General features: G+C 36.8%; 1 protein-coding gene across 2 annotated transcripts in view; it reads left to right on the forward strand.

The window, feature by feature from the left end:
• Nucleotides 1-16,316, forward strand: part of abcf1 (ATP-binding cassette, sub-family F (GCN20), member 1) — a 546,353-nt gene that overhangs the window by 314,346 nt on the left and 215,691 nt on the right. Inside the window, exon 3 of one of the 2 annotated variants that reach the window (XM_051920392.1) lies at nucleotides 10,208-10,255. The exons of the other annotated variant lie outside the window; for it this stretch is intronic. The gene's annotated coding sequence lies outside the window, so the exon portion shown is untranslated. The remainder of the gene's footprint in view (nucleotides 1-10,207; nucleotides 10,256-16,316) is intronic. 2 annotated transcript variants of the gene reach the window in all.

Below are 16,316 nucleotides of genomic sequence, written 5' to 3' on the forward strand. Positions count from 1 at the left end.
TCTACATATATATATATACATATACACATCCACATATATATATATATATATATATATATACACACATATCAACATATATATATATATATACACATACATACACACACACACATATATATATATATATATATATATATATATATATATTACACAGACACATATATATACATAAATATTTACATATCTACATATATACACATCTACATATATATATACACATATATATACATATCTACATATCTATATATATATATATATATATATATATATATATGTAATTGTGTTGTCATTGTTATGAGTGTTGCTGTCATATATATACATATACACATACTATATATATATATATATATATATATATATATATATATATATATATATATATATATATATGACAGCAACACTCATAACAATTAGGGATGCACGATAATATCGGATTTATATTTGTATCGGCAGATAATGGGTTAAAATAATTTTATCGGCATCGGACCGATGACTAAATTGGACCGATAATTCGAACCGATATTGATGACGCATTCACTGTGTTCCGGATGTGCCGGACGTTTAGGCGACGCTGGGCTACTGTGCGAAAATGTCTGCGGTGTGGAAGTTTTTCAAAGTGAGTGAGAGTGACATAAAATATGCCATTTGCAACACTTGTTTGACTAATGTTTTGCGTGGAGGGACCAAAGTGCGAAATTTCAATACCACCAACTTAATTACACACTTGAAGACACGCCATCCCGACAAATATACAGAATTCCTCAGAGCAAAAGAGGAGAATCCTGCGCCACCATGCACAAAATCAAAAACTGCTGTTAATCAACGTGTTGATCAGTTACTTGAAAAATCAAAGAAATTTGATAAAGACAACCCTAAAGCTAAAACAATTACTGCAAAGGTGATGGAATTTATTGCTCTGGACGATCAGCCATTTTCTGTTGTCGAAGATACAGGATTTCGAAGGCTGCTTGAGTATCTCGAGCCCCGTTACCAGATACCCAGTTGCCGTTATTTTTCGGACATAGCGCTTCCAGAGTTGCATAAAATTGTGGAAAGTCATGTGCACACACTCCTTGCTGAAGATGTCACAGCCATAAGCTTTACCACTGATATATGGACATCTGATATGAGTGCTATTAGTATGCTTAGTTTAACTGCTCAGTGGATCGACCGCAAGTTTGAATTGCAGAAAGCAATCTTGCACGCCCAAGAATGCTCCGGATCACACACGGGTGCTGCACTCTCTGTAGCTTTTAAAAGAATGTTTGAAACATGGAAAATACCCAAAGAGAATGTTCATGTAGTATTACGAGACAATGCACGCAACATTGCAAAGGCTATGGAGGAATGCGGGATCCCAAGTTTGCCATGTATGGCTCATACTTTACAGCTTGCCGTGAACGATGGCGTACTATCCCAGCGCAGTGTCTCTGATACAATAGCGATCGGCAGAAAAATAGTCGGTCACTTTAAGCATTCACAATTAGCCAACTCGCGTCTCAAAACTATACAAACTGAACTTGGTATGCAGCCGAAAATGCTTCAGCAAGATGTTTTGACTAGATGGAGCAGCACATTCTATATGCTGCAAAGCTTGCTGGAGCTGAAAAGAGCCCTTGGGGCTTATGCCTCCGATTTTGAGTTACCTGCAACTCTAACGCCTAATCAGTGGGGTTTGATCGAGAACATAATCACACTCCTTGCTCCATTTGAACAACTGACAAAAGAAATTTGCCAGTCTGAAGCCTTGGCTTCTAACGTTATTCCCTCAATTAATGCCTTAAAACGACTGTTGACTAAAAGTGCTCATACTGACTTCGGAGTCAAAACCAGTAAAAGCGCTCTCTTGGAGGCTGTAAACAATCGTTTCATTGAGATTTACAAAGAATCCATGTACTGTGTTGCCACTATTGTAGACCCGAGATACAAAGACCGCTATTTCGATGCAGATGTAAAATCACTGGCATTCAAAATGTTGCAAGCTCAGGTGGAACTTGCATCGAACGAAATGCAGACGACTGAATCACAGATAGATGGTCCACAAAAGAAAAGGGCCAAGAGAAATGACGAAGTGGCTTGCACGCTCTTCGAAATGTACAACGAAATTCTTGAAGAGAACACATTGATGCCTCGGGAAAACAGCCAGATGACAACAGAGGTGAGTTAAAAAAAAAAGCTCTGTGGAGATCTTTACAACATTGTTTTAAGTAAATAACATGGGCTGTCGGATATAATATCACTATTCTAACATAATTCGAATGTATACAAAATCTTGGAAGGCAAGAAAGAAAAACGGCAATCGAATGTAAAAAGAGCGGTTGTTGGTTTTACCTCGCACTAACTTTGGCTTCATGTTACTTAAGACGTGCTGGACACTTTTGTGGGATTTTACAGATCTGTTTTTGCACGTAAGTTTTTAGGATCAGTCTATGCGTATTTCTAAATTGTTAACCCATATTGTTATTAGTCATTAGTTAAACGGTCGGCATCTTCTGTGTTAAACACAACCATTTTAAAGATTGCTAGTTTTCATCAAGCGACTGAGCCAACTGTAGCCTATGCTTCTTTGCTTCATATTGTTGTTCGGTGCGTGTTAACTAAATAGTTTCATAAATAAACAAACTTGTTTTACATTTTTTTTGTTACTTTGAAAAATGCTGTCTGCTAATAATTGATTATAATACTTTGTTGAGGTCTTTCAAGTATTTTGTGTAACATTTAATACACTTGTTTCATTTGTAAAACACTTAAAGGGTCACAATGCTTCAGTTTATTTACTGTAAAAAATAGACAAAGGGATATAAGGTCCTCTGGCCTCTAGGAAAAAAAGAAAAAAAATGACTGCATTTACTTTGTTTGAGCAATCACTGACAATTTTGTTTGTTTTTCTTTTGAACGTTGTCTTTAGAAAGTGCCAGTGTGGTTTGTGTCTTACTTCTCTTTGCGTTGCTTTTTGTGGGACAGCCAATCACATTCATGGAAGACACTGTTTTCAACTGAGTCTCTTAAGCAATAATGAGCAACTTGTAAGCAGATCATGATCATGCCCAATGCGTCGATCGTGTTGCATTCAAAAAAAAATTTTTTTTAAACGTTAGTCTATCATATATCCTCCCTATGGCATCTGCCACTTGATTGACATACAGGGCGGCCAGTCTGAGATCTCTTTTCTTCTAACACACTAGTCATCCCGCACTCACGATCAAACGCGCGAGCTACTGCAAAACTCCGGCTGTTGATCTAGTTAGCCTTCCAATTTATATCGACTAAAGAAGGGATTTTTTAAAAAAAAATTTGTTTGGGCAGGGTATGGGCTGGATGTGGAATTGGAAGAGGATTTTTTACTCACAATGTCACAATCGAAGTGCGTTTGTCTGATATGTCAATCTATCATTGCTATTCCAAACAAGGAAAATGTGGAAAGGCACTTTCGGACTGTTCATAAAAACTACGAAACTGACTTCCTTCCGAAAAGCGATCAGAGAAAGAGAAAGGAGAGGGAACTAAAATCGCCGTTAATCGGACAGCCGTCATTTTTCACATTCAGCTGAAGTCTGAGGCTCATGGACAGTTTTGGAACTTACTCACAGAGAAAAAGTTCCCAAAAATGAGGAAATGTGCTGCCTCCTTGACTGCATTATTCGGCTCTACTTATTTATGCGAGTCAGCCTTTTCCCATGTGAAGATTATTAAATCCAAGTACTGTAGTGACCATAAATGTATTGAATTGTTATTGTGCCATAAGGGTTATTCAGTTATGCAAGGTATGACAACATATATTTTATGTATAATGTATACTCCAGTATATATATATATATATATATATATATATATATATATATATATATATATATATAATTTTTAATGTAGGTAGATCATTTCGATCTGGTCATTTTAAAAGTAGCTCGCAAGCCGAAAAAGTGTGGACACCCCTGATCTACAGTGAAAAGCAAAAATATTAATAATAAAATGTTTCAAAAAACAGCAAATACAATACAGACATGCATTCAATTCAAATGCCATATACTTTTTTTTATTGTAAGGATTCTAATCTTAATCTGACAGCCCTGGTAAAAGCCAAAATGCAGATCTATCTTTTAGATATGAAAGATGACACAGAATATAATATTGTATATGTATGCATGCTACTTGGCAGGTGCAGGGATATCTTTCTGAAGCACCAATCCCGAGGAATGAAAATCCACTGAAATATTGGAACAACAACTGGAGTCGGTTTCCTACCATTGCCAAAGTAGCACGCAAGTTCCTGTCAGCCCCATGTACTAGCGTGGATAGCGAGAGATTATTCAGTTTGGCTTCTAATGTGATCAACGAAAAGAGAAACAGAATTTCCTGTGGCAAGGCAGAGATGCTCTTGTTCGTTAAGAAAAACCTCCCCATCATGCTTAAAAAATAGAAAAGAATGATAAGCCTCCAGAAAAAAAAAGTTACTTATTTCTTTACTGTTGTACGCTTTTCTGATTTTTAAAATTATAGATTGGTTAGATTTATTCCATCAAAAAAGAAAGAAAAAATGTTACGTGGTAAACTATTTAATACTGCAGACTGTAAAACAAAGGATCAGATAGCCAGTCAAATGTAATTGAGCAGAAGCCATTTTAATGATTGTAAATAATCTGCAAAAGTTGTTATTCTTAAGTTGTATTGCTTATTTCATTGTAATTGTACATTTTACCATTTTTTTTCAGTTTTCATTTTTTCGATTATTGTTGAATTTGTTGTATTTGTTCCATCAAAAAGAAAGAGAAAAGTTATTTAAAGCAAAAACCTGTAGAACTGTTACCCATATAACCAACAGGTAGCCAGCTAAATGTGGCAGATATCATTTGTTTTTAATGATTGAATGTGGTGTGCAAAATTGTTATACAAATAAATGTTCACTTTGTCTGTAATTCTTGTCCAGACAGATCAAGTCTAAATTTTCTCTGTATCTTATAAATATGTATATCGGCATCAGTATCGGCATCGGCAGATAAGTACATAGACATTATCGGATATCGGCATCGGCCCAAAATTCCCATATCGGTGCATCCCTAATAACAATGACAACACAATTACATTGACAATCATGTTACGTTATTTTTAAAATGTTTCCTTTACTTTTTCATAACCTCTTTAACACACTACTTCTCCGCTGCGAAGCGCGGGTATTTTGCTAGTAATAAAATAAATGAGTTTATGCATTTTTAATATAAATGTGCCTTGTGTCAGTCCCAGGACCTGATAAATGCAGGCAGATTTTAGCGTTTTGAAGCCCCAAAAATTATTTAGCACATGCATTGTTAACACTCAATTCTTGTTGCTGTCATTTTGCATATTGGTGAGAGGGGTTCGGCAGAGTATACTAGGAAACTAACCTACTGTAATAAACTTACTTCGTTTTGATAAGTTTTACACTCCTATTAGGTCGATGTTACACCATTAATGATATATTGGTAGAGTGCTAAACTTTTTTGATTATATTGACACTCCAATGATTATATTGACACTCCAATGTTATCATTTGGGCCCTATATTTTTATTTATATATAGCAAAATATTTCTAAACAGCAGGTGTAACTTCGTTTGCATTTGAGGTTTACTGTATTTGAAGATACCATGGATCTAAACTGCAACAGACAGAAGTCTATTTTTATGTTGCATTTTTTTACAATATTGTTATGAGCACAAGTATGTGATAGTTATGTCATCATCATCCGTGTAATAATTTACCTGCTGTCTAAACCTGATTATACATAGAGCAGCACAGGGAGGTCCACCAGCATGTGACTCAGATTGTATCAACATGAAGAAAAGGTGGAGGGATTGAAAATTTTACGTTTTATTTCAGAAATTAAAGGGGTCTGTAAAATAAATTCTGGTTTATTATAAATGTAATATGGAAAGCTCTGATTGTAATAAACTTTTTATCTAAAATAATGTTGAACAAACACAGAGCTTGCACAAGGAATTCCGACTGGACTGCGATAGCTATGTGTTAACAGAGATCGCTTTGTGCGGGTAGGTTCTTGATTTCTGCAGCTAAAAACAATTGTCTTATGTTATTATGTTTTATGCCTTTTAAGACACCAAAACTTGAAAAATGTGTTCCGTATAGATAAATACAGTAAAAATGAAAGAAGATTGACAATAATAAAATTAACATTCAGAAAGGTTTTCTTCCCAATTCTTTGGTTTCCCATTAAACAAAAACAAGCAAGCCTAACTAGACTTAACAGTAGAATCCTTGAAGCCTACAGAAAAAGTCGTAATATTGGGCTACCTTAAATTCCTTCTCACCTCTTCAACAGCGTCTTTGTTTTGCAAATGTGTCAGTCAGCACTGACAGCAAGCAGCCTGCTATCCCATCCCCTCATCAAAACAACTGATGTCAAGTCAGATGCAAAATTCTCAGAGCTCAAGTCTGTTTAACTGGGTGAGAAGTGTCTGGAATTGTATTGGGTAACAAATATATTGTTATTTGGAATACATACATTTCATGTGTGTTCTGTGTCTACAATGCTTGCTGCTTGTGCTGATACACATTTGCAAAACAAAGATGCTGATGAGGAGGTGCAAGGGAATTTAAGGTGGCCTGGCATTACAACTTTTTTCATAAGCTTCAGGGATTCTAGTGTTAATATTGTTTTTCAAAACATCTTCATGAACATGAAGAAAATTTATATAAAGAAAATTAAAATCTCCTACTGACTGAACACTGCCTCAACAGAAGCTATCAAACCAAGCTGTATAATACAGCCTACTAAAGAAAGCCTTCACACTTGTCACACTACTATGATTGTCATCTTGAAAGCATATGTTTCAATTTATAAAATCATCTTTCTACAGAAATTAATGTTGATGAACTGTTTTCTAAAAAGAAATTTTAATGAAGAAATATCATATCAAACAAAACATCTTCCATTCCATTGATTTCTAATAAAACATTTAAACATAAATTTGTGAAAAGATGTAAAAAAAATGCTTATTGTTGTTTATTTAATAATATATATGTTCTTAAATGTTTCTCCTACATTTATAAAATCACTGATGCCTCTTTTCCCTTGGTGACCTAAGCATGTTGTTATTTTGTGTTATGGTTAATGCAGGTCTTTGAGGTTATTTTCCTTGATGTTTAACACGTCTACCTTATTTTCATTATCATAGTATCTACATGCATACATTAAATCATATCTCAGTTTTCTTTGTCGGCATGTAGTAATTATCATTGGTTTGAAGTACCTTTTGTTTTCTGTGTTTATTTAAAATTTGTAAAAATGCATATGTGATTATTTTGTGGAAAACCATGTTAATTGAACTGAATCATTCAAAATCCGTAGTTTTAAGTTTTGACAAAAAAAAGTAATATTGTGCCATCCCGTCATAAAGCATACAAAATATAATTTAACATTCTGAGGTGAGGTAGAGTAAGGCTGACACTCGGACTCAAGTGGCTGTTTTGACAACCCTTGAAAGGTCCATTTATTGCCCCTTTAAGCCATGGACGTGTTCTTTGCTTTGCCAGGTCCGATCAACTGCTCTGTTCATTGCACCTCCTTTAAAGCTCCTTAAGTACACAGGGCTCAACCATCCCTTTTGCAGAGTTTCACCAGTCCCTTCTCTCGCAAGAAGAGATACTACAATAACAATGTAAAATACAAATTTTAACATTAATAAAACAAAACTAGAAAGAGCTGTTCTGCCTTTCCAATTCCAAGGTCCATGATTATTATTATAGCATGCATTTTGTACAGTACATATGTTTATGTAAATTCAATAACTGAAATAAACCCATCATTGATTTTAGGGTATGTAGGTTATACACTTATAATTTCATGTGAACATTCACATTTAATCACATTGGACTGAGCACACGCCTTCTTTTTCCCCCTATCTCCTCATTTTGGTTGTCCTGTGTTGTCATCTCCACGTTTGTGCCAGTGTATACTGAGTGGTCAAAAGGACCAGTAACAAAGGTGATTTCCCGATGTGCTCAACCACAGTAAAAATGATGTATGAAAATTTCTACCAATGTAACTTGACCCATAATTTTAGCCACCTTACAGTTTTGCAGCTTTTTCTATTTTACCCCTGCGTACCTTTTAACTTTTTTGCCCCCGACCTTCGAGTCCAGGACTAATTTGTCACTTGGAAGGTATGTTGATTCCAAGTAGAAGTACCTAGAGGATAGTATTGATTGGACTGAAACAAGTACCAATGAAAAGACAGGCTCAATTCCATAAAACAGTAGCCATCCCCTAAATTTCAGTTGTTGCCATCAGGCTACAGATTTAGGTTTTCTGAGGGTAAAGGGAAACAGATATAACAACCCTTTTATTCCTAGAGCTATGAGCATTTTGAATTCTGTTGCTTGTAGGATTGCTGCTGAATGCTAAATTCTGTGTACTGTTAAAAGTATATATTCTTCTTTGTACCAATCTTGAGTGTATGTATATGTGATAACTCTGGTTGTCAGTTATTGTATTTTTATTTTATTGGATCTGTGTAATAATGCCTAATGTTTTTGTACTTTCTTGCTGCAAACTCTAGGATGACTTTCTTGATATTTTAGTTTATAATTTAAAAACGAAATAAGAATCTGAAAATCTAACAACATCACATTAAAGTTCAATAAATTCTGAAAAGAATGATACCGAACATATATATGTAGGTTTTAAAATAAGCTCGATTTAAAGCGTGACTAAAAACGTGACATAACATCATTGCACTTTTAGGCTTAGGGTTTTATTTATTTTTATATAATACAGTAATCCCGCCTCCATCGTGGGGGGTTGTGTTCCCAGAGCCACCCGCGAAATAAGAAAATCCGCGAAGTAGAAACCATATGTTTATATGGTTATTTTTATATTGTCATGCTTGGGTCACAGATTTGGCGCAGAAACACAGGTGGTTGTAGAGAGACAGGAACGTTATTCAAACACTGCAAACAAACATTTGTCTCTTTTTCAAAAGTTTAAACTGTGCTCCATGACAAGACAGAGATGACCGTTCTGTCTCACATTAAAAGAATGCAAACATATCTTCTCTTTCTAAGGAAACAGAGAGGAAAGCATAACAAATCAATAGGGCTGTTTGGCTTTTAAGTATACGAAGCACCGCCGGTACAAAGCTGTTGAAGGCGGCAGCTCACACCCCCTCCGTCAGGGGGGGGGGGGGGGGGGGGGAGCAGAGAGAGAGAGAGGAGGGGAGAGAGAGACAGAGGAAAACAAACAGTGAAAGAATCAATACGTGCCCTTTGAGCTTTTAAGTATGCGAAGCACCGTGCAGCATGTCACTTCAGGAAGCAGCTGCAGCACAGGGAAGGTAGCAACGTGAAGATAATCTTCAGCATTTTAGAGACGAGCGTCCGTAGCGTCTAGGTGTGCGAACAGCCCCCCTGCTCACACCCCCTACGTCAGGATCAGAGAAAGTCAGCGCGAGAGAGAGAGAAACAAAAAGTAAGTTGGGTAGCTGTCTCAGCCATCTGCCAATAGCGTCCCTTGTATGAAATCAACTGGGCAAACCAACTGAGGAAGCATGTAACCAGAGAAATTAGAGACCCATTGTCCTCAGAAATCCGCGAACCAGCAAACAAATCCGCGATATATATTTAAATATGCTTACATATAAAATCCGCGATAGAGTGAAGCCGCGAAGCGCGATATAGCGAGGGATCACTGTGTATATGTATATGTGTATATATATATATATATATATATATATATATATATATATATATATATGTATATATATATATATATATATGAGAGCGAGAGTTAATGTATAATATTTATATATTTATACATGTGTATGTAAAATGTGTACAGATCTTCTGTTATGCAGAAAATTGAGATCCAAAAGGAGATCCAAAGCAGAATTTCTTGTGTTTTTTTTTTTTTTTGGTTGGTTGGTTGGTTGTTATTTATATATTATATTTTTTTTTTTCTCTCTCGAGTTGATGTAAAGTCTTCATTTTCCCCTGGAGACAAAGTTCATTATATCTGTTGATCGGTTGATCGTGCCTGTTCCTGGGTGCAATGAAAAGATTTTGTAAGGAATATGGATGGCATGAAACAAGCTTAGAAACACATAAATGTTGCAAGTTTTTCATATCATTTTTTTTTTTAATTAGGACAACCTATATTCATTCTTTTGGTTTTTTTTCCACAAATTTTTTGTGCTTAAATTTGCCTGTTTTGCTTAACAGAGAAAGTGGTGAAGAAGGGGAAGAAAGACAAGAAGGAAAAAAAAAACGGTGAGTTTTTAGATATTTTTCTTGTTACAATATGGTGAAGTTTGATTATATATATTATGCATTTTAAAGTAGGGTCATGTATTACTGTTGCCTGCAGAAAAGATTACATTTTATGAATGTATAAAAAATTCATTTTGTGAAATTAATTCCTCAGGAATGGGCACCCGCCATTTTTATTTTTAAGGCCATTTGTCACAAGTTTTTCCAGCAATCCAGGTTATTGACCAAAGATATTTCCAGATTCCAAAACCTGCTTTGTAGTGGCCTCTGCATCGTCTAGCTGTAGGAAATGCAAAGTGGTTATTCTCTTCGGGTTTAGACAATACTAATACATTTGGTTATGGTAATGTATGGATGGAAAAAATTTATGAACCATGTTTGACAAAATTCCAGCTCTCTCTGCATATTATTCACTCAACTTGCTATCTTCTCAAAGTTGTTTTTGATATAACTGGGTCTGTTTCTTTTGGTTGTTAAATCCCTTCACTAAAACATTTTCATATTTCTACTCTTACTGGAGATTAGACATTTTTATTTCTAGGTCTTTCCCTTCCCCTGTTAACAAGTCACTTGAAATGGCCAGACTTTCTGATCATAGCTGCTTGATGATGCAACTTGATTTCTAGATGTTGTCTTCTCATCCGGCCTATTAGACATTAAAAATTGTCCGTGCTCTGCAATAAAGAATTTTCTTTTATAATGGTCGCTTAAGTGTAAAAAATTAATCGCACATACATGGTTTGAATTAAACTCTACTGCAGAAAGCAGCATTTATGTCTCTAGAGCTAAGGATAGCAAACTGTTGAAAACTACAGTCATATGAAAAAGTATGGGAACCCCTCTCAGCCTGCATAATGATTTACTTTCAACAAAAAAAGATAAGTGGTATGTCAGTCTTTAACTAGGAACATCTGAGTACTGGGGTGTTTTCCGAACAAAGATTTTTAGTGAAGCAGTATTTAGTTGTATGTAATTAAATCAAATGTGAAAAACTGGCTGTGCAAAAATTTGGGTACCCTTGTAATTTTGCTGATTTGAATACATGTACCTGCTCAATACTGATTACTTGCAACACCAAATTGGTTGGATTAGCTTGTTAAGCCTTGAACTTCATAGACCGGTGTGTCCAATCATGAGAAAAGATATTGAAGGTGGTCAATTGCAAGTTGTGTTTCCCTTTGACTCTCCTCTGAAGAGTAACAGCATGGGATCCTCAAAGCAACTCTCAAAAGATCTGAAAACAAAGATTGTTCAGTATCATGGTTTAGGGGAAGGCTACAAAAAGCTATCTCAGAGGTTTAAACTGTCAGTTTCAACTGTAAGGAATGTAATCGGGAAATGGAAGGCCACAGGCACAGTTGCTGTTAAACCCAGGTCTGGTAGGCCAAGGAAAATACTGGAGTGGCATATGCGCAGGATTGTGAGAATGGTTACAGACAACCCACAGATCACTTCCAAAGACCTGCAAGAACATCTTGCTGCAGAGGGTGTATCTGTGCATCGTTCTACAATTCAGCGCAATTTGCACAAAGAATATCAGTACGGCAGTGTGATGAGAAAGAAGCCCTTTTTGCACTCATGCCATAAACAGAGTTGCTTGTTGTATGCAAATACTCATTTAGACAAGCCAGATTCATTTTGGAACAAAGTGCTTTGGACTGAAGAGACAAAAATTGAGTTATTTGGTCGTAACAAAAAGTGCTTTGCATGGCGGAAGAACACCGCATTCCAAGAAAAACACCTGCTACCTACTGTCAAATTTTTTATATATATATACAGTGATACCTTGAGATACGAGTGCCCCAATGTACGAGTTTTTTGAGATACGAGCCGTCACTAGGTCGATTTTTTGTCTTGAGTTACGAGCCAAAATTCGAAATACGAGCCATCAAAGAGCTTGTCCTCACACATTCCGAGGAACTGACGACAGAGGAGTTGACGGAACTACATACTCAGCAACATACGGAGGTTTTGCAGGAGATTGGTATCGCGGAGAAGTTTATCTCTTAAAGTGAGATAAAGGAAGTGTTTGCAATGTGGGAAAAAGTTTCGAACTTTAAAGAAAAGAAACACTCTGGGAAAAAATTACAACTGATCATACAGTGGCGCTATTTAATGACACTTGCCTAACGCCTGACTTTACTGAAATGAAACTGAACTTGCAGCACCGCTATTTAATGTCACTTGCCTAACGCCTGATGTTATTGAAAAGAAACTGAATGTGCAGCCATGCTATTTAATGACACTTGCCTAACATCTGACTTTATTGAAATGAAACTGAACTTGCAGCGCCGCTATTTCATGTCACTTGCCTAACTCATTTCAGAAACATTCTAAAGGGGAGGACTAAACAAAGCTCCTTGGAGGTTTCTATTGAAACACCATGCGAATGAAAGTGATGAAAGCGTGGCAAAAAAGAAAAAAAAGTAGTGAAAAAGAAAATTAAGTTAAGCAAAAGTGAAGTGAAAGGAAAAAAAACATTACAATACGCTAATCGGCTTTGCCAACGTCTGTTTATTTCTTCAGATTCTCTTTTATGTATTAGGTTTTATTTTGTTTGTATACAATATTTGTTCATTATAAATAAGTTTTTCTTAGGTTGAAAACAGCTAACAAAAAATTGGGGTTTTTTTTATGGGGGCTTGCACGAATTAATCTCATTTCAATTAATTTCAATGGGGAAAATTAATTTGAGATACAAGCTTTTTTGACTTAAGAGCTCGGTCACGGAATGAATTAAACTCGTATCTCAAGGTATCACTTTATATATATGTATATATTATATATATATATATGTATGTATGTGTACAGTAATCCCTCCTCGATCGCGGGGGTTGCATTCCAGGACCCCCTGCGAAAGGTGAAAATCCGCGAAGTAGAAACCATATGTTTATATGGTTATTTTTATATTGTCATGCTTGGGTCACAGATTTGCACAGAAATACAGGAGTTTGTAGAGAGACAGGAACTTTATTCAAACACTGCAAACAAACATTTGTCTCTTTTTCAAATGTTTAAACTGTGCTCCATGACAAGACAGAGATGACCGTTCTGTCTCACAATTAAAAGAATGCAAACATATCTTCCTCTTCAAAGGAAACAGAGAGGAAAGCAAACAAATCAATAGGGCTGTTTGGCTTTTAAGTATACGAAGCACCGCCGGTACAAAGCTGTTGAAGGCGGCAGCTCACACCCCCTCCGTCAGGAGCAGGGAGAGAGAGAGAGAGACAGAGATAGAGAAAAACAAAGTCAAAAATCAATACGTGCCCTTTGAGCTTTTAAGTATGCGAAGCACCGTGCAGCATGTCGCTTCACGAATCAGCTGCACACAGAAGGTAGCAACGTGAAGATAATCTTTCAGCATTTTTAGACGAGCGTCCGTATCGTCTAGGTGTGCGAACAGCCCCCCTGCTCACACCCCCTATGTCAAGATCAGAGAAAGTCAGCGCAAGAGAGAGAGAGAGAAAGTAAGTTGGGTAGCTTCTCAGCCATCTGCCAATAGCGTCCCTTGTATGAAATCAACAGGGCAAACCAACTGAGGAAGCATGTACCAGAAATTAAAAGACCCATTGTCCTCAGAAATCCGCGAACCAGCAAAAAATCAGCGATATATATTTAAATATGCTTACATATAAAATCCGCGATAGAGTGAAGCCGCGAAAGGCGAAGCGCGATATAGCGAGGGATCACTGTATATGTATATGTATATGTATGTATATGTATATATATGTATGTGTATATATATGTATGTGTATATATACAGTGGTGTGAAAAACTATTTGCCCCCTTCCTGATTTCTTATTCTTTTGCATGTTTGTCACACAAAATGTTTCTGATCATCAAACACATTTAACCATTAGTCAAATATAACACAAGTAAACACAAAATGCAGTTTGTAAATGGTGGTTTTTATTATTTAGGGAGAAAAAAAAAATCCAAACCTACATGGCCCTGTGTGAAAAAGTAATTGCCCCCTGAACCTAATAACTGGTTGGGCCACCCTTAGCAGCAATAACTGCAATCAAGCGTTTGCGATAACTTGCAATGAGTCTTTTACAGCACTCTGGAGGAATTTTGGCCCCACTCATCTTTGCAAAATTGTTGTAATTCAGCTTTATTTGAGGGTTTTCTAGCATGAACCGCCTTTTTAAGGTCATGCCATAGCATCTCAATTGGATTCAGGTCAGGACTTTGACTAGGCCACTCCAAAGTCTTCATTTTGTTTTTCTTCAGCCATTCAGAGGTGGATTTGCTGGTGTGTTTTGGGTCATTGTCCTGTTGCAGCACCCAAGATCGCTTCAGCTTGAGTTGACGAACAGATGGCCGGACATTCTCCTTCAGGATTTTTTGGTAGACAGTAGAATTCATGGTTCCATCTATCACAGCAAGCCTTCCAGGTCCTGAAGCAGCAAAACAACCCCAGACCCATCACACTACCACCACCATATTTTACTGTTGGTATGATGTTCTTTTTCTGAAATGCTGTGTTCCTTTTACGCCAGATGTAACGGGACATTTGCCTTCCAAACAGTTCAACTTTTGACTCATCAGTCCACAAGGTATTTTCCCAAAAGTCTTGGCAATCATTGAGATGTTTCTTAGCAAAATTGAGACGAGCCCTAATGTTCTTTTTGCTTAACAGTGGTTTGCGTCTTGGAAATCTGCCATGCAGGCCGTTTTTGCCCAGTCTCTTTCTTATGGTGGAGTCGTGAACACTGACCTTAATTGAGGCAAGTGAGGCCTGCAGTTCTTTAGACGTTGTCCTGGGGTCTTTTGTGACCTCTCGGATGAGTGGTCTCTGCGCTCTTGGGGTAATTTTGGTCGGCCGGCCACTCCTGGGAAGGTTCACCACTGTTCCATGTTTTTGCCATTTGTGAATAATGGCTCTCACTGTGGTTTGCTGGAGTCCCAAAGCTTTAGAAATGGCTTTATAACCTTTACCAGACTGATAGATCTCAATTACTTCTGTTCTCATTTGTTCCTGAATTTCTTTGGATCTTGGCATGATGTCTAGCTTTTGGTCTACTTCTCTGTGTCAGGCAGCTCCTATTTAAGTGATTTCTTGATTGAAACAGGGTTGGCAGTAATCAGGCCTGGGGGTGGCTACGGAAATTGAACTCGGGTGTGATACACCACAGTTAGGTTATTTTTTAACAAGGGGGCAATTACTTTTTCACACAGGGCCATGTAGGTTTGGATTTTTTTTCTCCCTAAATAATAAACACCATCATTTAAAAACTGCATTTTGTGTTTACTTGTGTTATATTTGACTAATGGTTAAATGTGTTTGATGATCAGAAACATTTTGTGTGACAAACATGCAAAAGAATAAGAAATCAGGAAGGGGGCAAATAGTTTTTCACACCACTGTATGTATGTGTGTATATATGTATATATATGTATATGTGTGTGTGTGTGTATATATATATATATATATATGTATGTATATATATATGTATGTATATATATATGTATGTATATATATATATGTATGTATATATATATATATATGTATATGTATATGTATATATATGTATGTGTATACAGTGATCCCTCGCTATATCGCGCTTCGCCTTTCGCAGGTTCACTCCATCGCGGATTTTATATGTAAGCATATTTAAATATATATCGCGGATTTTTTGCTGGTTCGCGGATTTCTGCGGACAATGGGTCTTTTAATTTCTGGTACATGCTTCCTTATTTGGTTTGCCCAGTTGATTTCATACAAGGGACGCTATTGGCAAATGGCTGAGAAGCTACCCAGCTTACTTTTCTTCTCTCTCTTGCGCTGACTTTCTCTGATCCTGACGTAGGGGGATTGAGCATGGGGGCTGTTCGCACACCTAGACGATACGGACGCTCGTCTAAAAATGTTGAAAGATTATCTTCACGTTGCTATCTTTTGTGCAGCTGCTTCCTGAAGCGACATGCTGCACGGTGCTTCGCATACTTAAAAGCTCGAAGGGCACGTATTGATTTTTGATTGAAAAACAAACTCTGTCTCTCTCTATCTGTCTCTGCTCCTGACGGAGGGGGTGTGAGCTGCCGCCTTCAACAGCTT

This window comes from Erpetoichthys calabaricus, chromosome 1 (genome assembly GCF_900747795.2).
Source record: "Erpetoichthys calabaricus chromosome 1, fErpCal1.3, whole genome shotgun sequence".
NCBI lineage: Eukaryota > Metazoa > Chordata > Cladistia > Polypteriformes > Polypteridae > Erpetoichthys > Erpetoichthys calabaricus.